Source organism: Giraffa tippelskirchi, chromosome 9 (genome assembly GCF_054371585.1).
Source record: "Giraffa tippelskirchi isolate mGirTip1 chromosome 9, T2T-mGirTip1v1.2.pri, whole genome shotgun sequence".
Classification (NCBI taxonomy): Eukaryota; Metazoa; Chordata; class Mammalia; order Artiodactyla; family Giraffidae; genus Giraffa; species Giraffa tippelskirchi.
In genome coordinates this window covers 6,261,083-6,287,003 of record NC_137283.1, presented here as the reverse complement: position 1 = coordinate 6,287,003, position 25,921 = coordinate 6,261,083, and the positions used below count along the sequence as shown (strand labels likewise).

Below are 25,921 nucleotides of genomic sequence, written 5' to 3'. Positions count from 1 at the left end.
GAAGAGATTCTCAGACCAGAAGTCCCCCGTTAAGAGTGCCCAGTAGACTGAATCCTGGGGAGACATCTGTGCGAGGAGCATTTAGATAAGCCAGGCTCATCCAGCCCCTTAACAAGGGGGGATTTACCTGTATCTGCTGAGACTGCCACTTCAGCTTTGAATATGCAAAAGCTTCACAATAGTTTGAACCTGTTTTGGGGCCGGGGTGGACCTCAGACCACATCTGTGGTCTCCCCACCCCAGCTTGTGAATGATGTCAGACCATGCATTCTGAATGGGGGTGATAGAAAATGGTTCCTGGGATGGTGGTAGTGAAAATGTGTTACTTTTTAATGGGTGCAATGTATAGAATGCAGATATAGATAAGACTTCATAAATAGATGTGCAGTCTATCTCTTGTATTAATTTCATTGCTGGGGGAGGATACTGAAGGAAATTTGTCTGAAAAGGCTCCCTAGGAAACTGACGATGATAAAAAAAAAAGTTGAGAAATATTGCCTTAAATTGAAGATGCTGAGCGAGGCACCGAGCAGAAGGGCTACTGGGATTTGAACAATTTCTAATTGAGGGGGGTGGAGAGTGATGCTTCAGAATTTTATTACAAGAAAATATTTTTATCCAGAGACTTTCAGTGACTGAAACAAAAGGAAAATAGGCCTAAGTTACATCATGAATTCAGGTTAAATGTGAGGTGGTTGTTAAGAGCTTTGTTAAATAACACAGGGAGAATTTCCTTCTGCCTGGAGTCCTTTAGGAAAGGTCCTATGGGAAGTAAACCAGATCTCCTGGGAGGCTGTTAGTCCCCTGGGTGGCTGAGGAAGGAGCCTTCAAATCAGTATTTTAAGACCCGGTATCAGTATTTTCCCACCCATTCACCCAATCTCCCTACAGACGATTGGCAACATTAGAGTGTGGAGTGTGTATTAGGTAGTTCTATTGAATCACTGTTAACTGTCAGAAATTAATAATTGCACTGTGGTTATATAAGAGAATGTTCTTAGGAAATACATAATAAAGTATTTCAGAATAAAAGGAGATGTCTGTGCTTTACAGTGGTTCCAGGAAACCAGTCTGTAAGGAGAGAGGCAGAGGGAAGGGGAGGAGGAGGGAGCTGGTTAGCTGTGGATGGAGGGGCGGAAAGGAAGGGGCAGGGGAGGGGAGAGGGAGGGGGGAGAGCTAGGCAAAAGCAGATGCCAGAACATCAGTGACTGTTGAATATGGGTGAAGGAGATGTTGGGCAACGCAGGTGGCGCTAATGGTAAAGACCCCACCTGCCCAGTGCTGGAGCCGTGAATTGGATCCCTGGGTCAGGAAGATCCCCTGGAGGAGGGCTTGGCCACCCACTCCAGTATTCTCGCCTGGAGAATCCCGTGGACAGAGGAGTCTGGTGGCCTACAGTCTATGGGGGTCACAGAGAATTGGACATGACCGAGCGACTTAGCACACACACAGTACACAGTAGTTCTCTGTGATAGTTTTTCAACTCTCTGTAAGTTTGAATCACTTCAGAGTACAAAGAAAAAAAATTGAAAAGTAAACAAGAAAGCACTTGTCTTCTTTGAGAAACATGAGTCACACCGTGTCCTGTAATGTTATTTGATTTGATGGTTTATTTATTTATATTTTTTAATTGAAGTATAGTTGATTTACAATGTAGTGTTAATTTCTGGTGTACAGCAAAATGATTGTTATATATGTATATTGTTCCTCACATTATTTTTCATTATGGTTTACTGTAGGATATGGAATATAGTTCCCTGTGCTATGTAGTAGGACCTCGTTTGTTTATCCATTCATATGTAATAGTTGACATCTGCTCATCTCAAACTCCCAGTCCATTCCCCCTGCCCCATAATATTATTTGAAATTGTCAAGTCAATGAACAGTTTGAGTGAAATGTCACTATATTGCATGATCCTGGGGAGCAGGTGTTGCTCCAAGTCCTGGTACAATGCGGGGCTGTAGTAGGCTCTCAATAAATATTTGTTAGGATGAATGGAATCAGAGCAGCAATGGAATGATTTTGGAGTTCCCCTTGCCCTGGTTTGCAGGTGTTTCCCTGGACACGCCTCTCCGTGCCTCTGTGAATTCTGTGCGAATCTCCAAATGGACAGGGTTTGTCTCAGGCACGTTGAGTCACAGTTAGTGATATGGAAGAGACTGGAACCCTAAGTTTAGGCTTCTTGCTGGTAGAGGCACCCGCGGCTCCTGGCAGAGCATCTATGACATTGCTACCATATTGGTTCCCACTGAGAAAGTGTGGCGTCTTCAGAAAACTGTTTAGGTAGAAGCTAAAGTTACTTTCTTATGGTAAAATATATATAACATAAACTGTACCATTAAAACAAATTGTTTATTTTGTTGTTCATTTTTGACTGCCCTGGGTCTTGGCTGCTGTGTGCAGGCTTTCTCAAGGTGCGGGGCACAGGCTTCTGATTGCGGTGGCTTCTCTTGTTGCAGAGCACTGGCCCTAGACCGTGGGCTCCGTGGTTGTGGCACATGGGCTTAGCTGCCCTGCAGCCTGTGTAATCTTCCCATACAGGGGATTGAAACTGTGTCCCCTGCATTGGCAGGCAGATTATTAACCACTGGACCACCAGGGAAGTCCCCATTTTAACCTTTTTTAAATGGACAGGTCAGTGGCATTAAGGACACTCAAACTGTTGTGAAACCATGGGCATTCTTTATCTCTGGAACGTTTCCATCCCCCTAAACTGAAACTCTGTATTCATTACACAGTAACTTATTATTTGCTTGGCAAGCCATTTATTCTCGAGAATTATAATTGTTACTGATGGTAGGCTACAGGACCCTAAGTCTCAAATTGATGGCACCAAGAATAGAGAACTTACTTTGATTAGTTATCTTGCAGGAGGACACTAACTAGTTTAACAGGAACATCTACTGCCAGTTTACAGAAATTAACTTTCCCTGAAGATTATAACATACATGGGAGGAGGGGCAAGAGAGGGTAGGGGATTAAGAAGTACGAACTGTTGTGTAGAAAATGAGCCACAAACTAACACAACACTGTAAAGCAACTATATTCCAGTAAAAATTAATTTAAAAAATAGCTTCAAGACTATATTTAAATTAAAAGATGCTTACTCCTTGGAAGGAAAGTTATGACCAACCTAGACAGCATATTAAAAAGCAGAGACATTACTTTGCCAGCAAAGGTCCATCTAGTCAAGGCTATGGTTTTTCCAGTAGTCATGTATGGATGTAAGAGTTGGACTATAAAGAAAGCTGAGCACCAAAGAATTGATGCTTTTGAACTGTGGTGTTGGAGAAGACTCTCGAGAGTCCGTTGGACTGCAAGGAGATCCAGCCAGTCCATCCTAAAGATTAGTCCTGAGTGTTCACTGGAAGGACTGATGCTGAAGCTGAAACTCCAATACTCTGGCCACCTGATGTGAAGAGCTGACTCATTTGAAGAGACCCTGATGCTGGGAAAGATTGAGGGCAGGAGGAGAAGGGGACGACAGAGGATGAGGTGGTTGGATGGCATCACCGACTCAATGGACATGAGTTTGGGTAAACTCTGGGAGTTGGTGATGGACAGGGAGGCCTGGTGTGCTGCAGTCCATGGGGTCCCAAAGAGTCGGACACGACTAAGTGACTGAACTGAACAAGAATATATTTACAGCACAGAGAATACAGCCAATATTTTATAGTAACTAAATGGAATATAACCATTACAAATCATGAATCACTATACTGTACACCTGTAACTTATGTAATATTATACATCAACTATACGTCAATAAAAATTTTAAAACGATTATAACATACACTACAATATATACTGTTTAAAGTGAAGCATAAGAGCTCTAAGGCTTTTAAAAATACTTCTTAAAATTAACCTAATGGAGGCATAATTAGCAGACAAATGTACCTGTTTTCAATGTATAGTTTGACTGTTGTGTCTTTTCTTGTTTCCTTAATACGGGTACTATTGCATCCTTGTTTGGGGGTCATACTCTGTTTTTTGTTTGTTTTTTGGCAGTGCTAAGGTCTTAGTTCCCTTACCAGGGATTGAACCTGGGCCCTTGGCAGAGAAAATGCTGAGTCCTGACCACTGGAGTCCCAGGAAATTCCCTCATTCTCTATTTTAATGACTTTTCTGTCTAGTTATAAAAGTATTATTTCATGTTCCTTATACAAAAACTTAGAAAATTCAGGAAAGAGTAAAGAGGAAATACAAGACCGTCAAGAATGATCTCTCTCTCTTTAAAAATAAACTCTTATTTTAAAAGCAGCTTTAGGTTTCATGCACAATTGAGTGGAACTGCAGAGTTCCCATATAACTCTCTGCATGGCCCCCCAGCCTCTCTTATTACATTTTAAATTATAAAGTGACATCTGCCTGCTAAGATACAGTTCAGAGCTACCAACCTCCCACGCTTCCTGCGCGTGGAGGGGGGGTCCACTTTTCTCCCGGAGCCTCAGTGGCACTTGGCTTCTTCCTTACCTTGTTTGGTGGCTTGTGACATGTCATGCCAGGAAGGCAGCCACGGGGTTTGTGTTTGCCTGGTTTGTCTTCAGTATTTGATGGTTGAGCCAGCAGGTGATTGGCACAGCTTGAGAATTCTGTTTGTTATAGACCTGCTTAGAAGTATTCTTTTTTGCGGGAGTTCTACATGGAGACTCTTAAGACGGCTCTGGACAATAAAAAAATAAAGCTCTGGTTTCCTGATGAAAGATTAACAGAGAGAGGCCCCTGGGTATTTTTGAGCTATGAGGTGATTTATGCTAATTTTCAGACAGCTTTTGTGTACAAGCAGGTTGTGTTCCAACTCTTTGTGGATGAGTTTTTTTTGGACTTTGGAGTGTATTTTCCTTTCAAAATGAGGAAGGATTGAAGAGAATGGTTTGTGGTTAATTTCTCCCAAGTGGTGAGCAACATTGTGTGTGTGTGTGTGTGTGTGTGTGTGTGTGTGTGTGTGTGTGTGTGTGAGTGAACGTGGGTTATGCCCTTGAGAGGGAGAGAGATGGTCACACAGTCTCTTGTGCAGTTTCCAGAAGTCGGGAAGGTTCAGAGACACTTGGTTTCTGGACCGATGAAGGGGAGACAGCGGCAAAACTCCAATTCTTACCGGGACCTGGATCGTTACAAGCTGTGGGGTAGGGGGGGCAGTGCTGCATTCTGTAAACAAACTTGCAACCTCCTGGTGTCCATTGTAGCCTTGCTTTCTCATTTAGGTCAGTTGGATCTGAGTTAGAAATTTGGCCACCAGACAACAAAATATTTAAACTGTTTTCCCCTATTGCATCTCATTTCCATAGTCTGTTTAGGATCCTTATTGATGCAAATGCTCTTGGTATCCTGAATGTGAATTGAATGCAGAGTTCTAATTTAATTTTATATCATGTTAATAGACCCACAGACATAGAAAACAAACTTATGGCTACCAAAGAGGAAAGGGTAGGGAGGGGCAAATTAGGAGTTTGGGATTAACAGATCCACACTACTGTGTATAAAAGAGAGAACCAACAAGGACCTACTGTATAGCACAGGGAACTTGATTCAGTATCTTGTAATAACCTACAATGGATAAGAATCTGAAAAAGAATATATATATATGTGTGTGTATATATAACTGGATCACTTTGTTGCACCCCTGAAACTAACACTACATTATAAATTTTACTGTATTAAAAGTGGAAAAAAAATTTCCATCATGTTGTGGAACTTGATTAGGGTATCTGAAGGTCTGAATGACCAGCGGGGTGTGGCTCATGCCAGCCTTAGTTTATGTGGTACCTCTGACATGCTGAGTGACATGAAGAGGGTGTTTTATTTATTTTTTTAAAGAAATATTTTATTTATTTGACTGTGCCAGGTCTTAGTTGTAGCACATGGGATCTTTAGTTGTGGCATGTGAGATCTAATTCCCTGACCAGGGATTGAACCTGGATCCCCTGCATTAAGAGCACAGAGTCTTAATCACTGGATCACCAGGGAAGTTCCAGGGAGAGAGTGCTTAGTTAGGTGGATGAAACCCAAAAGCCAGCTCAGGAGGGAATCTCTGAGGCTCCCGATTTGCAGGATCACTGGATCTTGATCTGTTTGTTGCTCATGGAATCTTTTTGTGTAATTAAAAAAATTTTCAGCCTGACACTAAGTTGGTCCCCTCTGTACCAGGGAGTTTGGAAGAACTGTTTTTACAGTTGACTACATCTGATCCCCAGGAGGGAGAGTTTTGGTCTTCTTAATTGATAGGCAACTTTTTCATTCTCTGCATTTGAGAGAACCTGATTGTAAGTAACTCTGTGACTGCATGTTACAACTCAGAAGTAATCTTGACGTTTTACCACTGTCTTTTTCTGGAAGCATTTTCCAAAAGAAATAAACAGTAAAAGGCAGGCGCAGGCTGACATTTTCCTTCTCAGGGCATCATTCCAGGACCCTGAAGATCCTCAAATGAACTTGCCCTCATCTCACAGGTAAGGAAGCAGCCCCAAAGAGATGACATTTAGTTCAAAGTTATACTCTGGCTTTGTGACAGTTAGAACAGGAAACTGGCTCTCTGCTCCTCAGACAATTTTGGAAAAACTCCAGAAAAGTGATGCTAAATAGGATCTTTCTGCCCTGTGGTTTTGTTATACAGCAAAGAGGTTTTTCATCATCTGGCTGGTGCCCTGAAATTCATTCAGTGTTCTGGTTTATGTATTAGCTGTTTTGAGTGATGGAGAACAATTTCAAAATGTGAAGAGAGCTATTCTTGAACCCTGTGTTCCTGGGATATTAAAAGATTGTGTTGGGATATCTTATCTCTGAGCCTGATGTTAATTTCCTCTAATATATTGCAAAGAATAAGTCACTTTTTTTTTTTTTTCTTTTGGGCATGCAACTTGCAGGATTTTAGTTCCCTGATCAGGGATAAACCTGGGCCCTTGGCAGTGAAAGTGCGAAGTGCTAACCACTAAACTTCCAGGGAGTTCCTTATATTGCAAAGAGAACTGGGTTTAATAGTTGCTTTTATTTTTCCAAATTATGAATAAACCAGCTTTTACAACTGCTTTGAATCTATCTGTAGATAGATGTACTCTTTCTGGTGATGCTAAAATAGAAGATGCACTTCTGAATTCTCAAAGTTACCTAGCTATATCTGATAATGTTGCATTACACATTTGAGACATTTCCCTGGGGACTGGTGTTTCCTCCCAGGTCTTTAGGACGGAGTATTCTTTGGTCATTTGGCAGTGGTTCTACCCTGTCCTTGATGTGCTGGCGGATGTGACATGTTTGTTTCTCTTGCACAGCCCTCCACTCTTTTTTTAAAAAAACTTTATTTCCTTATATTTTGGCTGCATCGGGTCTTTGTTGCGATGCATGGGTATCTTTAGCTGTGGCTTGTGGGCTGAGCTGTTCTGAGGCATGTTGCTCTCAGTTCCCAGGCCAGGAATTGAACTTGTGCCCCCTACATTCGAAGGCAGATAGGTAACCTCTGCACCACCAGGAAAGTCCCACACTCCTCCACTCTTGAAGATGGTGCCTTGGGCCATACCCTGGCTCCCCTGCGATGGTGTTTGACCTTTGGGGAACACTTCTCGTGGTGCACTAGTGAGCTCTCATGTAGGACTGTGGCTCTTACTCTGGTTTATTGCAGGGATTGGCAGGCTTTCTGTGAAGGGCCAGATAGTAAGTAATTTCAACTCTGCAATAGCGTAGCATGAAAGCAACCGTGGACAGTACTTCAGCAAACAGGCATGGCTGTGTTCCAATAAAACTTTATTTACAAAAAACAAGTGGTGGGCTGGATTTGGCCTATGGGTCATTTTTTTTTTTGCTAATCTCTGGCTAAATGGTGTTTTAGAAAACAAGAGTTGAAGTCCCATTGGCTTCTGTGGGTGGTGATGGAGGAGAGAATCCAGTCCTCAGGACATAAACATCTCAGTTGAGATTTCGCATCCATGGTTGGAAAGATGCTTTTGTATCATTTTTCAATAACTTCTCAGTTATTGTAACCAAATGGCTTTTTTTTGGAAAAAAATCTCCCCAAATCTCACTGCTCTTGGGATCATGTTTTCATTTTTGTACATTTCTTTTGAGTCCTGTCATTTTGTGCTTTTACTTTTGCAAAGCCTCAATGTGTATGCATACCAGCTGGTTTTATTCAAGAACAAGATGCACCCACATAGCTGACAGGTGCAAGTACATTGAGCTCTAGTAAACCGTAAAAGGTATAAATGAGGTTTGGCAGAGAAGATTTTTTAAGGACTGGTTTGTGAGGAGCAGTGTCATTTTCTTTGTTTTTAACTTTTTCAATAAAAGAGTTATAATTCACTCTTTACTTAAGCCATGCAAAAGAGCAGTACTCACAGGGCCAACTATTAGACGAAATTAAGCCAGGATCAGAGTGACTCAGGTACAGGGCCAATCAGTGCCAAAGTCACCCTGTGGCTCTAAGTCACCTTTGTGGTCCCCAGGTTTCAGGGTGGCGTGAGCCTGCCTGCACCCTTGCCAGCAGTTCCAGAAACTAGACTGCAGCAGTTTTTTTTTTTTTTTCCTTCTTGGTTGGTGCACACAAAATAAACCAAGAAACAATGACCACACTTCAGTTTCCCTCTGTACGATGTGACCCTAAAGATGTATTTTCCTAAACATGAATTCCCATGTATGTGTATGCCAGGATGGCAGGAGTCCTTTTTGCAGCAGTGCTGCCATTGCTCAAATTATTTTGAAAACTCCTTTTTCCCCCCCTAGAATTGCCTTCAGAACGGAAAAGAATTCTGTCTGCTTTGTGGTCTTACCTCATTTTTGACTAAAAATGGCCCTGACTTGGTTGCAGCTGTTTCTCAGTCTTGTAACCATGCTTGTAGCAGATGGGTTTGTCTCAACAGAGCTGAAGGTTTTGGGTAATGACAATAAACCAGGAGCCCCTGAGAGTATTTCTTTGGAGGAAAAAAAAAAAATTACATCTGTGTAAACTGTGATAGTTAAAAAATCTCCTGCCTTTGTACATCATTAGACTGTCTTCAAATCACCATGCCAACATGGCTTTTGAATGAGGTCATCCTTACCCACTGAAGTGGCCTCCGAGAATGACCTGCTTTATTCTAGATCCCAGTCCAGGGTCCTTGAGAGGCCTTCATTTTGTGTGTGCCCTCTTGTCCCTGGGATATTTGAAAGTCTCTTCTAGGTTTGGTTTTCTGGGAGTCTGTGCATGTATTCCTAGAAGCTGACAGACTGTCATGTGTTCTGTCTTTTCCTTTCGCCCTCTCCTGCCATCCCTCCAACATGGAAAGTGGGAAGCTAACATCCTGTTCTAGGGAGTTTTCTTGCCTGGCAGGCAGTGGTGTAGGCTTGTAACTTGGGAGGCAGTCTCAGAGCTGCTTACAGGCAAGGTTACAATCTTTGTTACAGACAGTAGCTTTGTTCTAAGCCATCTAAACAACAGGTGATTTATTGGACAGTTTTAAATCGATCAGTCCTGGGTGTTCACTGGAAGGACTGATGTTGAAGCTGAAACTCCAATACTTTGGCCACCTCATGCGAAGAGTTGACTCACTGGAAAAGACCCTAATGCTGGGAAGGATTGGGGGCAGGAGGAGAAGGGGACGACAGAGGGTGAGATTGTTGGATGGCATCACTGACTCGATGGACATGGGTTTGGGTAAATTCCGGGAGTTGGTGATGGACAGGGAGGCCTGGCGTGCTGTGATTCATGGGGTCACAAAGAGTCAGACACGACTGAGCGACTGAACTGAACTGAACTGAAAGAATCTCTGGGAGAACCAGGCTCTGATGCTTCATGTTCAGCAATGACACAGTGTAGGTCCAGACTGCAACCATAACATGACTCTAACTCACTTCTGCCCCAGTACCTGTGACACTAGAAGCAGAACAGCTGCTCCAAGGCATCAGACACCCATCCCACTGTCTTGCAGGAAGTTCTGACCTAACCTGTAGCTTCTGTCTCCTGTCACTCCCCTCTGACTTTTAAATCTTGTATGGCTGTCCGGTGGCTAAGACTTCACCTTCTAATGCAGGGAGTGCAGGTTTGATACCTGGTCATGGAGCTAAGACCCCACATGCTTTGTGACCAAAAAATCAAAACATGAAAAAGAACAGAAGCAATATTGTAACAAAATTCGATAAAGACTTTTAAAATGATCCACATCCCCACCCCCAAAAAAAATCTTGCATGAGTGTGTCCTTGGAAGAATCTAGCTGCAAGGGAGTCAGTGAAGGGAGTGTCTAACTTTCTAACCTCTGCAGAGTAAGAAGGCGGGTGGGCTGGAAAACTGTTGGATGGTGCTGAACTTTGTAATATTTGTGACCCAGGGTGTACGCACAGAGGTGATGGCTCAACTTCTGGTGGGTAGATAGATTCTTGCAGTGCAAAGAGCAGAAGGAGAATTGAGTGTGGGAGGCTCATGGGGACTGTTGGGAGGATTCAGTGACTGGAATTCAGGGTGACTGTCAGTGCTGTTACCCACTGTGTGGCAGGTGGCACTGCTGGGTAGGAGCGGCCGTTGGCCATGCCTGTGCCCTTGGTATGGTCCTGACCGTGGAAAGAGGGAAGAAATGCTGAGTTCATGTTGCTTTTTCCTCTGTAGCCCTGGAGTTTTGAGGCTGGCAGAGCCAGTTTCAGTTTCCAGCCTCATGACCACAGGTATGTGATTACTCCACTCTGAGTTTCAATCTGCTTCTCTATAAAATGATAATATGCTTACCTTGCAGGGAGATGGCGATGGCAAAATCAGCAGACTGTCTAACACACACTTCTAGTGTATGGTGGTTGCCCAGTGAATGACTGCTCTTGTGCTCAGCATTGCCCTGTTTCTCTTTTTCATTTGTCTGAGCAGCTCACAGCTGCCTTAAACCCCAGTAAGTACAGTAGCTTCTGTGCTTTTTCTCAGCCTTAGCTTACCTTTTTCACCCCCTGTATGTCTTAACTTTCCCCTTGCTCCCTGAACATTTTATTATGAAAAATTGCAAACATACAGGAAGGTTGATAGAGCTGTACAGGGAACACACAGAGACCGATCATTTGGATTCTATAATGAACATTTTTTAAATTTTAATTTTCTTCAGAGATTTTTTTTTTTTTCTGATGTGGACCATTTTTAAAGCCTTTACTGAATTTGTTACAGTATTGCTTCTGTTTTGTGTTCTGGTTTTATGGCTTCAAGACATGTGGGGTCTTAGCTCTCTGACCAGGGATCAAACCCCCATCCCTTGCATTGGAAGGCGAAGTCTTAACCAGTGGACCATGAGGGAAGTCCCTACAGTGAACACTTGATTATACCTGCTTTAGCACATAGCTTCCCATGTCTCCGTTCATCACCCCATCTTCTTTTTCTTTCCTTCTTTCTTTCCTTTTTTCACTGTGGTGTGCAGCTTGCAAGATCTTTGTTCCCTGACCAAGGATTGAACCTGGGCCCTGGCAGTGAAAGCACAGAGTCTCAAACACTGAACCACAAAAGAAGTCCCCTGTTTATTTATATACATTTCTAAGTAAATTACCAATGTCAGTACACTGCCCTGTAAATATTTTAACATGCGTATCATGAACAAATATTGTTAATGATCTTTGTTTGCTGTATTTTTTTCTTGATGTAAAATGTCACAGTGAAATGCATGAATCTTAAGTGTATGTTTGCTGAGTTTTGACAACTGCATACACCTGTTACTCAAAGCCCTCACAGAACATCACCACCTGCCCAGAAGTTCTGGTGCCCCAGCCCCTCCCATCACAGGCAGCCACCATTCTGATTTCTCCCACTGGAGATTAGTTTTACCTAGTTTAATATTTCATATAAATGGAACCAGATAGTAGGTACTCGCTACTGCCTGGCTTCCTCTAGTCAGCATAACATGTTGGGGCTTGTCTGTGTAGTCATGTCTTATCGGGCACTGATTGCTTCTTATTGTTGAGCCAGCAGCTTTAAAATCATTGCTGCAAAGCAGTGATGAGCCTTCCTCGTGGAATTTGGAGGTGGTTTCTTATTTCTCATTTCCAGCCAGATGGCATCAATGCACAAAGGCTCTTTGTAGCCAGTTAGAGTTAAAGGGGCTCAGAGGCCTTTGGGCCCACTCTCTTAAGGGTCTCAGCATCTTGGCCAGGGCATCCTCTCTGTGATCCGTTTCCCTCCCATCTCGAGACGACTGTCAGTGGGGGTTTATGTGCAGGAGGAATGAGAGGGCTGGTGGATGGGCACCTTTGACATTTGACTGTCTTAGGCTTAAAAGAAGGATGAGACTTCCCTGGTGGTTCAGCAGTTAAGATGTCATGCTTCCAAAGCAGGAGGAGTGGGTTTGATCCCTGGTCAGGAAACTTAAGATCCACATGCCACACTGCCCCCTAAAAAATCTGAATGATTTTTGTTGTTGAGGATGTCGTTATGCTGAATGCATGCTAGAAATATAAGACCAGTTGGGTGCAACAGCTGGAGTTGAAAACATATTCCTGTTTAGCTTTTCTGTTAATGAATTAACCAGAACCTCAAGTTGCTAAATTCTCTGATGGAAAAAGGAGTCACTTTCTTGCTTCCTGTCCCTAAGTTTTTGCTCTGTCTCTCCCTCCCATCCTTCCTTCCTCCTTTCTCCTCCTCTGTCTCTCTGTCTCTGTCACACACACACACATATGTTTGCATATTTACATATAGTGACTTATCTGAAAGTTTAGGCAGATCTTTTTTCAAGGTCACTGAGATGTTTGAGGGGCAGAAGGAAGAGGGTGGGGAAAGCTTGGTGCAACTTGATGATAAGGAGCCAGTGCCCACTCTCTGGGACCAGGTTATTAAGTGATGTGACGAGTTTTGGATGCAGCAAGGGTACATGCTGGCACCTGCCTCGTTCTCTCCTTCACAGGGCTTCTGGAACCTGCCTACACAGGAGACGTGTTGGGGAAGATGTTACAAAATCCTTCCTGTCCTGGACCAGTTGAAGCAGGATGTGACCCCAACCCTACCACCACATGCTAAGTTGCTTCAGTTATGTCCTACTCTTTACAACCCCATAGACTGTAGCCTTCTAGGCTCCTCTGTCCATAGGATTCTCCAGGCAAAAATACTGGAGTGGGCGCCATTCCCTCCAGGGGATCTTCCTGACCCAGGGATCAAACCTACATCTCCTGCATTGCAGGTGGATTCTTTACCTGCTGATCCATCAGGGAAGCCCCCCACTCCCCACCCCCATTGTTAAATGGGGAGCCGCAGTTTGAAATCGCAGGGGGACCCATTTTCACATACATTATCGCCGCTAATCCTAATAATCACCAAAGGCAGGCAGGTTTTAGTAAGATCTTCTTATTTGAGCTGAGCCAGCTGATCTCAAAATGGACATGGGAGCAGGGGGCAGTCTGACTGTGGTGGCCACATTCTTCCCGTTACCACCCTCCCTGTATGTGGATGGGTGTCACGGCAGGATGGTGGTTTGTTCGTCCGTTGTTCACCATCTGCCACGTGTGACTTGGCGGTGTTTGGTGGGTCCCTCCCTTGGGGAGCAGTGGACTGGGAAAGAGACCCTGGACGTGGCGTGGAGTCCTGGGGCACAGAGGGAGCGTGGTGGAGGGGCACCAGCTCTGGATGTGGTAGGCAAAAAATTCTTTCCGGAGGGAACACATCTGCTTAGAGTGCGGAGGTGTGAGAGAGAGCTCAAAAGCTGAGAGCCAGCCAGGAAAGAAGACCTAGGACCTGATTACTTTATCACCTTTTTCATAAAATGATTTCTCAGCCCAGCCACCAGTGCACTAGGCCTGGTTTCTCACCTGTACCAGGCTTCTATTTGCTTTTGAAAAACTAAATGAAGATGCTTCATCATAGGTGTTCTTTAAATTGCAAATTTCCTTGAATTTTAAAGGATTTTTTTCTCCTGCTATTTTTTAAAAAAGATTTTGTTCAGTATAACCACATGTTAAGAAGATGTTAAAAAAAAAACCCCGAAACTGTGACTTTAGAGCTGAGAAATCCGGAACAAATACTGTTTATGTCTTACCACTCCTGGAAGGCACAGGTGTTCTGTAAGAAGAGTTGAATCTTAGGAATTGTCTGTAATTTTTTTCTTCCTGGTGGAAACCTTGTAGTCTAGCATAGTGTTAAAAGTCTGGGGATTAATTAAAAGCCCAGCTTTGTTACTTTCATTTACCTGGTTGCCTGGAAGTTATCCTACCTTTCTAAACCTCAGTTTCCTCATCAGTAAAATGAGATTGGTAATACTGCATATGATCCAAAAAACATTTATTTACTGTTTGTTTCCACTTTGCAGTTTTATACTGTCATAGAATGAATAGGTGATTATTTTTTCTTATCTTTTTAAAAAATTGAAGTATAACTGGTTGACAATGCTGTTTTAGTGTCAAATGTATAGCACAGTGATTCAGTTATATATGCATATATATGTATATACTTTTTCAGATTCTTTTTCATTATGGGTTATTATAGAATATTGAGTATAGTTCCCTGTGCTATACAGTAGGACCTTTTTGTGTATCTGTTTTATATGTAGCAGTGTGTATATGTCAATTCCAAACTCTTGATTTATCCTGCGCTCCCACTCCCTTTCCTGTTTGGTAACCATGCACTTGTTTTTTATGTCTGTGATTAGACTTCTTAATTTTGCTAAGCTACTGGGTGTAAATAGTAGCTCCTTGATGTTTTAATTTGTGTATACATGATTCTGAGAAAGAGAGCAGCTTTTCATTTGTTCAAGAATCATTTTTTTTCCCTCTTTTGTGAAATTCCAGCTTGTGTCTTTTTGCTCAGTTATCTAGTAGGTTATTTATGTTTTTCACATTGGTTTATGACATCTGTTTTTGTTTTTTTAAATTTGTTTATTTGACTGTGCCAGGTCTTAGTTGCGGTATGTGGGATCTTCTTCCCTGACCTGGGATTGAACTTGGGCCCCTGCATTGGGAACATGGAGTCTTAGCCTCTGGACCACCAGGGAAGTCCAGTTTATGAGTTCTTTATATATTCTGAATACTTATCCTTTGTTGGATGTATGTGCTACAGATTTCGCTTCTTAATTGGTAGCTTGTCTTTTAACTTTATTTGTTATGCATTTGGAAAACAAACTCTTATTATTTTTGTATTATCTTTATTATGCTTCCCAATTCTGACAGCTGCTCCCTTCACAGACAGAAACAGCCATCACTCCTGGCAGGCTCATCTCAGACGCCTGGGACGCAAACACAAACATAAGTAGAATTTCCTGCAGAGACCTACTTTTTTAAAAACTGCTGATTCTCAGATCACTGCATCAACCCACAGCATAACTGACAACTCAGATTTTTCCCTAAGAGTAGCTCCCAGCTCCAATCTAAACCCAGTCAATCCACAGATGGCAACCTCAGGTGAAAAGGTTCTTAATTTTACTGTGACAGGATTTCTGCATTTTCTTTCCTGGTTAGAAATACACTCTTTTAAAAGACTGGAGGATAGTTGATTTATAATGTTGTGTTAATTTCTGTGTGCAGCAGAGTGACTTAGTTATATAAATATTCTTTTTCATATTCTTTTCTGTTACAGTTTATTGCAGGATATTGAATATAATTCCCTGTGCTAGACAGTAGGACTTTGTTGTTTATCCGTCCTATATATAATAGTTTGCATCTGCTAATCCCAAATTCTCAATCCAACCCTCCCCCACACCCCCTCCACAAGTCTGTTCTCTGGGTCTATTAGTCTGTTTGTGTTTCATACATAAGTTCATTTTAAATATGCATCATATTTTAGAATCCACATATAAGTGGTATCATATGGTATTTGTCTCTTGTCTGACTTACTTCGCTTTGTATGATCATCTCTAGGTCCATCTGTGTAGCGGCAAATGGCATTATTTCTATTTTTGTGGCTGAGTAGTATCCCATTGTGTGTATGTACTATGTCTTCTTTATCCATTCATCTGCTGATGGACATTTAGGTTGCTTCCGGGTCTTGGCTGCTGTAAATAGTGCTTCTGTGAATACAGGGGTGCATGTACCTTTTTGAATGATAGTTTTGTCTGGACATATGCCCAAGAGTGGGTTTGTTGGATCATACAGTAGCTTTGTGTTTAGTTTCTGAGGAACCTCCACACTAATAGTGTAAGAGGGTTCCCCTTAGAAGGATATTCTTTATTTTCTGCTGAAAGTTCCAGATGTTTATCTTTCTGAATTAAGTCCTTAATCTTTCTGAACTTTTGTAGGTGTGGTGTGAGGTAGGGATTCAATATCCTTTAGTGTTTCCTGCTCTGGTTTCCCAAGCATGAAGAGGAATGGAAACACTCCAGCTCCTTCCACAGTTCTGGGCATGTGTGTGGTGTCCTGTAAGGGTAGGTTATTGCTACTGTGACCTTCAGTCACCTGTTTTTTCTGTTGATGAGTGCATTTCTTTATGAAATCATTAATGCGTGTATTTTAGGAAAGACAATTGAGGCAGATTTGTGTTGGTTAAGAAACCAACCTGTCCTCCACAAAACTCTGAGCTAGTATTGTCAGAAACTTGATCTGTGAGTTTAATCAAAGGGTAAATCATAATTAATGAATTAGTTGATTTGAGCATCTGTTTCCTTTTGAATGTGGTTGGTGATTCAGAATTTCTCTGGCATCTTGCAGAGTACCTTCTACCTCTGCCTTCAGATAATCAGATAGTCTTTTCTTAGAAGGTTCATCTCATTCCTTTGGAATTTGCTTATTCAGCTTTGTGTTGCCAGAGATGTACCCTCTAAATACATGAAGACAGGGGCTGGGGCTTCAGCCCGGATGCTGGAAGCTCTCCTGAAGTTCATTCCTGCTTGAATATCTTGGAGCAGATTGTTCAGGTTGCCCAGAAATCTTGCTTTGGGGGCCTTTTCCAATTTCTCAGTTGTGCTGTAGTGGAAAGGAGAAGCAGAGAAGTACTTCTTGGAGAATGAAAACGGCTTGGCCATACTCCTGGGACACACTGAGGGCACACAATGAAATCTGGAAAGTAAAACATGAAACTTTATAAGGTGAGCATAGAAATCACCATAAAAATTGAAGGAATGTTGTCAGTTATATGGCTGAGAATGGCTGCCCATTTATTGCTTGGGTGTGGTCAGGGAAATCCACTCTGAGGCTGGAGGGCTCCTGGGCAGAAGGCAGGTGGAACCACGGGCTGCTGTTTGTACCAGGAAACAGACACCCCAGTGCCCGGGAGAGCAGCCTTCAGCCTGGGTTTCAAAGTTGCATTCCATGCTTGAGGCTTTTCAGAGGTGCTCAAGCACCTTTTGGAGGTAAATTTGTTAACCTCCTGCCAATTCCCAGGGAGGTGGAAAGATGGAAAGATTCCCGATGAAGAAAGACCTTTCTCTCTTCTCCTCCCTCGGCGTTGTTCTCATGGACTTATGGGATGGATTCTGTAGCAGATGTTGTTGGTAGCCTGCCTGGATCCCGTCTCCTGGCCCTGTGTGTCCCGCGCTTGGCTGCCTCAGGGCCAGTTGCTAACACCTCATACCTGGATCCTTCACTGGAAGATTCTGCCTTGCTGGAGAGCAGCCCCATTCCCTAGAGAAGACTGGAAGGAAACATCTCATTCCATACCTTGGGGTGCCCTGTACTGAGTGGTTGACATCAGCGACTGATGTCAGTGATTGGGGTATAAAACCCAGCCCTTAGCCTCCGGGCAGCACAAAGTCTATAGTACAGTTAACTCTGGAGTTCCCTGCCAGATCAGACCGCAGCTGGCCTGCTCTCAGCCCTCACCTTTTCCTGTCCAAGCCACTTCCCTCACTTCGTTACAAGTTTCTCTTCAGAGCTCTTTCTCCAGCACCCCCTGGTGCAAGAATTGCCACATCAGGCTCTTCTTCTAGGGAGCACGATCCAAGACAGACTCGTCTGTCTCTGTTCTCTGGCCGTCACACTCGGCTCTGTCTGTGGAATGTTTACATCGGAGTCTCTTCTGCCCCGTGAGGTTGTTCGGAGGACTGATTTCGTATCTTGCCCATCTTTAGACTTCCACCATCCTCCTAGCTCCAAGCCCCGTTCACCCTCCCACCTTAATCATTGCACTCATATTTCTTGTCTTGGCTTCACAGCAATGACATCCGGTGAATTGCTGAAGCCAGAAATTTTGTGACTCTCTCTCATTCTCTGCCCAATACTTAAACAGCCACCTGAGCCCGCACTGCCTCTCTACCCTGTTCTTCCTGCCCTTTACCTTGGTTTACATGCTCCTCACTCTGGCCTGGATACTCATGGTCATCTTCTTACTGGCCTCCCTGAACCCAAGCTTGTATTCTTCAGCACCGTCTCCATGGGGACCATCCCAAAGCCAATGGGATCCTTAAAGCTCTTAGCAACTTTCCATGATCTCCAATCAAATACATGCTCTCGTACAGTAGTACCCAATACTCAGCCCCAGTGTCCCACCCACCATCTCACTTCCTGTCTGACACTCCCCACCCCCCCTGCTGCCTGGCAGGTGCTGTGGTTTTTTTTTTTTTTTTTTTTTTGCTGTACTGCATAGCTTGTGGCAATCTTAGTTCCTTGACCAGGGATCAAACCTGTGCCCTTGGGAGTAGAGGCATGGAATCCTAACCATGGACCACCAGGGAGGTCCCAGGCGCTGTGTCCTTTGATAACGGCTCATGTGCTGCACACAGGCAGGAGCTGTTACCACCTTGTACCCTTCTGTGGTGGTACTTTTCACATGGCAGGTTGGTCCATCTGCCCATGATACTGAAGCCATGTCTTACTTATTATTATGTCTATAATAGGAAGCCCCATATTTTGTACACAGGAGGCAGGAAGTAAAAAAAAAAAAAAAAAATTTAAAGTTTATTTTGAATATAAAAAGAATGTATGTGTATAACTGAGTCATTTTGCTGTACAGTAGAGATTGGCACAACACTGTAAATCAACTCTACTTCAATTAAAAAATAAATTTATTCAGGTATAGTTGATTTAAAAAAATTATTTACCTTTGACTGTGCTAGGTCTTCATTAAGGTGCGTGGGCTTCTCACTGTGGTGGCTTCTCTTGCTGAGGCGTATGGGCTTAGTTGCCCTAGGACATGTGGGATCTTCTCGGACCATCGATCGAACCTGTGTTCCCTGTGTTGGCATGCGGATTCTCATCCACTCGACGACCAGGGATATCCTACAAACTTTTTAATTGAGTGGTCTCTAATCTTTTTTGTTATTAGTAAAATAAAAATTTTGAATTCTTCCTCCCTACTTAATACTTGATAGTGTCTGCTGATTCAGGAGGTACCTCATAGCACAAGGTAGTCTGAATTCAGTTATGCATTTCAGTAATTTGGATTTTATTAGTTACCGTAGGATCCACAGGCTTTTGAAAAATAACCGTATATAATAAAACATTATTCCCATCGGACAAGGGTCATAAGAGCAAATGTTTTGCAGAGCTTAGGCCCTCCAGCTCCAGGTCAAGGGTGGCAGTCTTGGGGTCCTGAGCGGTCAGGAAGATGGGCTGTGGGTCCACACTTCACATCGGACAGGGGAGCCGCTGCTCAGCTCTGGCCTCTCATTGCCACAGATTCCATGTGGACCTAAGGTTGACATCCTTGGGTGTTTTAAGAGGAACCAGGTGTGGATTTTTGTGAGAAGCTCTTATTTTTTAAAGATAGGCATCTGGTTCAAAATTCAAAAACAAACCAAAAGAGGACACAAAAGCCAAAATAATGCAAAACGCCATTTTCTGGCCAAAACCAAGTGGGCTAGTGGACTTGAGTCCTGGACCCTGTGTCTCCCGCTGACTCACTGGAAGCTGTGGTCTGCATGGTCTCCAGAGCACATCTGTGGGGACTCTGGGCCCCCTGGTGACTGGTGCTGCCAGCGGGACTGTAGGGTAGACCTAAGTCCCTGGTGGGGTTTTGACCCCCTGCTGGCTGACGTGGAAGGGCAGTTTAGGGAATTACCTTCTGCACAGTGACTCCCAGGCCCGCTTTGTGGGTGTGGCTTGTTCCCTGTTCATGTGAAGATACCACCCTGGCCGGGATGGGGCTTGTCTCTAAGTGACACGTGGGTGTCACTCATGGGATTTATTGTCAAATCACCATTTGGTTTCTTGATGTGTTTGATGGTAAAGTGGGGGAGGGTGGACCTGCCCTTTCTACTAAAGCCCAAGCTCTGGATTTTTCTAAGTAAATATGTTGTAGGCATTAGAGTTGCCTTTAAATCTACCCAAGGTTGGGTGAAAATGACAGGGGACCATTGGGAAGTGAGGGCCACTATAAGGAAGAAGGTGGTTTTATACAAATCTTTCTCTCCATGTGTTTTTATGTGAATATATTAGTGCTAATTTAGTAGGTCTGTTAATTTAGAATAGGGATTTCCATTTGAAAACTTATTTTGACAAAAGCTAACCTCTCAGATCATCTAGTCTGGTCACATTCTTTTTTAAAAATGTATTGTAATTAGAGGATAATTGCTTTACAAAGCTGTGTTGGTTTCTGCTGTACAACAGTGTGAATCAGCCGTAAGCTGTCCCACCCCTCTAGGTTGTCACAGAGCACCAGGCTGAGCTCCCTGTGTTATACAGCGACTTCCCACTAGCTGTCTGTTTCACATATGGTGATGTGAGTGTTTCAGTGCTACTCTCTGTCCCACTGTCTCCTTCCCCACTGTGTCTACCTTCTTGAAAAGAAAGTTGTTACCACACGCAGTTTAAAAACAGTTCTATTCTTCTGTTTACTTTTAATTTTGATAATATTTTATTACAATTTTTACAATTTTTAATTTTAATAATTTAGGTTCTTTTTATATTAAAACATTACATTTAGCATTCCTGGTGGGAATGTAGATTGATATGACACTGATGGAAGACAGATGTACAGTCTTTGTAAACAAATATTTATTTTTTTATTTGACTGTGCTGGGCCTTAGTTGCCAAAGATCCTTAGCATGCAGGATCTTTGATCTTCGTTGCAACCTGGGAGATCTTTAGTTGTGGCATATGAATTCTTAGTTGCAGCATGTGGGATCTAGTTCCCTGACCAGGGATTGAACCCAGGTCCCCTGCATTGATTGGGAGCGCAGAGTCTTAGCCACTGGACCATGAGGGAAGTCCCAGATGTACAGTCTTTATCAACCGTAAGAGTGTTCGTGTGGTTTGACCCAGTGATTCTAACATATCATCTGATGGTAATCAGAGAAGTCCACCAAAATAATAATAATGCATGGAGATGTTCATTGATGTTATTTGTAACCATGAAAAATGGGGAGTATCCTAAATAGGGGAATCATTAAGAAAGTTATGCTTCACCTGATGAAAAACTATTCAGATATTAAATGATGTTTCTGGAGAACTTTTAATGACAGCAGAGTTCATGCTCCTAAAATAACGTCAAGTGGGAAAAAGCTGGTGTCAGTGAAAATATCCATCTGTGTATAACTAGACAGTAAGATTTTAATGGCATATTCCAAAACATTAACAATGGTTTTCTTTGGGTGGTATAATTATTCTTCAGAGTTTCCTCAATGAATGCCTATTGGTTTTATAATCAGGAAAAAATTAATTTTTCCTTTTAAACTATTAAAAAACTATCTGTTGTGTGACCCAGCAGCCCCACTCCTAGGTGTATACCTGAAAGAATTGGCAGCAGGCAGTTGAACAGACACTTGTATGACAGTGTTCACCGCAGCACTAGTCACAAGAGCCAAAACGTAGAAACAACCCAAGTGTCCAACCGATGACTGGATGAGCAAAATGTGGTCCCTGCACGTAATGGGCTATGATTCACCAAGGGCTGGTCGGGTTCTGATGCACGCTACAATGTGGAGGGAGCTTGAATGCACTGTGCTGTCAGATAAGCCAGCACAAAAGGACAAATGCTACAGGATTCCACTTATATGAAATTCCTAGAGGCAGAGGTCACCAGGGGCTTGGGAAGGGGGGTGGGGAGTTATTACTAAATGGGTACAGAGGTTCTGTTTGGGGTGATGAAGTTTTGGAGGACTCCCCTGGTGGTCCTGTGGTTAAGACTCCGCTGACAGTGAAGGAGGCATAGGTTCTAGTCCTGGTTGGGGAACTAAGATCCTGTATGCCCTGATTACAGCTAAAAGACTGAAAACAGAAAAGTTTTGGGAATAGATAATAGTGATGGTTACACAAGACTTTGAATATAACTAATGCCATATAATTATACACCTACAGACGGTTAAATGGAAAATTTTATAATATGTATCGTTGTTGTTGTTCAGCTGCGAAGTTGTGTCTGACTCTTTGAGACCCCATGGACTGCAGCCCACCAGGCTTCCCTGTCCTTCACTATGTCCTGGAGTTTGCTCAGATTCATGTCCTTTGAATCGGTGATGCTATCTAACCATTGCGTCACCATAGAAATATTCAGAAAAGACAAAACTGTGTTGGCTTATTGGACCATGTATTTGCTTTGATTGACAGTGGCTGTCAGTCATGGTTCATTTATCTCCATTTTTGTGTTTCACTTTGATGCCGCAAATATCCCCGTGGTGTAAATGTGTTTTGAAAGTTTTGGGTGCCAGGCTCAGGTCTAGATAATAGAGCCGGGGGTTCATGAGGCATCTAGGAGGGTTTAAGAGATTTATAAAGGGAAAGATGTTACTCTTTATCTCGGGCCATATATTGAGTTTTTGCCAGGGAGAAGAAGGAAGAAAGGAAAGGTTTGGTGATAACTGGCAGCCCATAACAGTTCTGGAATATTCAAAAGTATTGTGGCAAATCAGACAGCCCTTGAAGAAATACAGCCAGAGTGCATTTTTGCTTCGGGAATTTCATTTGGCAGCAAGAAGTGCTGAAGGAAGAGCTTTACTTATATTCTCTGCTTCCTGATATTTATGGAATTCATTTCACTTGCAACTTCACATGAGTGCATTTTCTCTCCCTTGTGAAGGGGAGGCGGCACCCTGCCGAGACTCGAGAGAAGGTGGGTGGCGGAGGCTGCTTCTCCTAAAGGTGACTTCTTAGCCATCCATCTAAAAACGCTTATGGAAAGTAAGCAGTTAGGGTCAGCCGGGATCTTCAGCAGGCAAGCAGCCAGATCCCTCTCAGGGGAGTTTGAAGTGTCTAGACATGATGCTTTTGAACTCTGAGTACATTTCCAGATCATTGTTCAGCTCTTCGCTACTTCCGTTGGAATTTACACAGTTCCAGAGGTCTGTTGGACGAACGCTCAGCTCCCTTAAGTCAACTGAACAAGTGACCTCTTTTCTGTTCATCAAAGAGTCTTGTGTCTTCAGTGTGCCTTCCCTGAAATTTATTTATTTACCCAAGATGACTCTCATTTTCCTTGTCTCTTAGCTTTTGGAGTAAGAGCTAGCTAGGTCTGTGTGTGTTACTTTTCTGTTTTGTTTGCAGCAGACCCTGATATAATACAGTTTCCTGTGTCTAAGTGGTTATTGAAGTGTTCAATATAAAATATTTATTTTTTTGTTTTGAAGTTATTTCTCCTTCAGTATTATTAATATTGTAAGTTTCCATCTCTTCATGTTTAGCTTGAGGAGAAAACACACTTTGAGTATTTCACTTTCTCATTGAGCAAACGTTGAGGATTTGCCCTCCTCAGTTCTCAGCCCATCTAGCAGTGACAAGCTCTCAGGCTCTGTCCTCAGGGAGTTTATGTCCGGGGGAAGCAGATGGACAAGTACATTTTGGAGTCAAAGGGGTTGTGGTATCAATAAGCACAGAGTGTGATACGAGCCCAAGAAAGGTGTCTAATTTAATGTTGATTGATTGGGAGGACTTCCTGGAGGAAGTGACATTCACAGAGTCCTTTTTTTAAAGTTTTTTTTTTTTGATGTGGACCACTTTTAAAGTCTTTATTGAATTTGTTACAGTATTGCTGCTTTTTCTTCTTCTTTTTTTTTTTGTTTTGTTTTTCTGGTCACAACACATGTGGGATCTTAGCCCTCAACCAGGGATCGAATCTGCACCCCCTGCGTTAGAAGGCAAAATCTTAATCAGTGGACCACCAGGGAAGTCCCCCACATTGAGTCTTGAAAGCTAATAGGAGTCAGCCACGTCGAGGGTTGTGGGGTTGCGTAAAGTGGAGGAGGCTGGGGTGAAAGGGGACATCATTCATTTGGGAAGATTTAAGAACTTCAGTGTGAGAGTAGCATAGCCCATAACGGAGGGTCAGGGAAGAAGGGTTAAGAGGGAATACTGGAGAGGTAGGTAGGTACGACCTTCTGAAGGTCACAGGACTTTCAGAAAAAATGTAAGCAGAGAAATAATTTGATCAGAGTGTAATTTTTTGTTTTTCCCCACTCTGTGCGGTCCTGTAGGATCTTAGTTCCCTGACCGGGTAGTGAACCCGTGCCCCCTGCAGTTGAAGCATGGAGTCCTAACCACTGGACTGCCAGGGAATTCCGATTTTAATTCCAGATTTTAATTTTAGCAAACATACTCTAGCTGGAGACACACATAATTATAAATAAATAAATACATATATATATGTGTGTGTGTATGCATATATATATATATATATATATATACATACATATATATATATATATATATATATATATATATATATATGAGGTAATATAAGTGTGTACAGTAAAATGGCCAGATTGTAGTCATTGGCCAGTTTGATTGATGTGTTTTGACAGTTGTATACACTCATGTTACCACCACCCCAAACCAGATATGGAACATCTCCATTCTTTCAGAAAGTTCCTCCATGCCCTTTCCATTCAATCACCCAACCTTCCCTGCCCCCCACCACCCCTACCCTGGCCACTTTCTGACTTTTATCTCCAGTTATGTCTTTCTTAGAGTTCACATAAATGATGTCACACAGTACAGGCTCTGTTGTGTCTGACATTTTTTCAGTCAACATAATTTGAAAGTCATCCACATCGTTGCATTTGTAAGTAGAACCTCCTTTTTATTGCTGAATTAGTTATTGCTGAGTTAGTTACTGCTGATTCTATTGTATGTATGAACCACAGTTAGTTCATCCAGTCTTCAGTTGGACATTGGGGTTGCTTTTAGTTACTGGTTTTGATAAATAAAGGTGCTATAAATGTTCTTATGCAAGTCCTTTTTTGGGGGAATTATATTTTATTTCTCTTGGGTAAATAACAGTGGGATTTCTAGGTCTGTTTATTTTCTAAAAAATATATATGAGTTGAAGGGCAACAGGGAGGCTATGGTGTATGGTCCAACTGAGAGATGGAAGTGTCCAGAAATAAATCCTGGAGGTGGAGCACGGTGAACAAAATCCCTGTACTGAAGAAGTTGAATAAACAGGAGGAGGTGATGAACAAGATGGAGATGAGAGATGAAAGACTCACTGGCTGTGGGAATGAATGACAGTGTTTTCTCTGAGCCAGTGAAGGGAGGCAGGAGGGGCAGAAGGGGAGGGGCAACTGGGTTCAGTTGGGACAGTTAAGTTTGAGATACTTGGCAGCAGGAGAGAGGGCCAAGAGGCCATGGGCTCTCTGAATCTGGAGGCTGGAAGAGCGACCTGGCCAGCAGGGGAGGAGCAGACAGTGGTCACCATGGAGAAGGTAACAGAGGCCATGGGAGTAGAGGAGACGACTGGGTATGGGAGAAAGACCCACCCAAAACGGGGAGAAGATATGGTAACATCTCACCAATGGTGCAGCACTTGGTTTCTGAGTGTATGAAAGAACTGCTTGATGTCAATAAGACAAAGGTGACAATCTAACAGAAAATGGATAAATGGTGTGTGTGTACTCTGTGCAAACATGTGACAGATCCACTTGGATTTGTGCTCAGGAGCAGAATTATTGCCCTTCTAGAGAGGATGTTCATTATTATCACAACCTCCATAGAAAAACAGTTTGTTACATGCTGTAATAATAATGAACGTCCTCTCTAGAAGGGTGATAATTCTGCTGCTGAGCACAAATTCAAGTGGATGTGTCACACGTTTGCACAGAGTACACACACACACCAGGGTTAACAGCGATGTTGTTTCTATGCACACGAATGTGCGGGCAGCCCAAGGGTCCACCAACTACAGAATGAATGAATTGTGCTGTAGAACAGGATGC

At 42.9% G+C, this 25,921-nt stretch overlaps 1 protein-coding gene and 1 long non-coding RNA gene across 9 annotated transcripts in view; one reads left to right on the top strand and one right to left on the bottom strand.

Moving 5' to 3' along the window:
- The window catches only part of OSBPL10 (oxysterol binding protein like 10), a 330,377-nt gene that overhangs the window by 44,243 nt on the left and 260,213 nt on the right, over window positions 1-25,921 (top strand). The window lies entirely within an intron of this gene.
- On the bottom strand, window positions 15,471-18,281 carry LOC145520534 (uncharacterized). Its single transcript, XR_014064553.1, has 2 exons — window positions 18,115-18,281; window positions 15,471-16,898 (listed from the first exon to the last, which is right to left on the bottom strand). It is a non-coding gene; the product is annotated as an uncharacterized LOC145520534 (long non-coding RNA).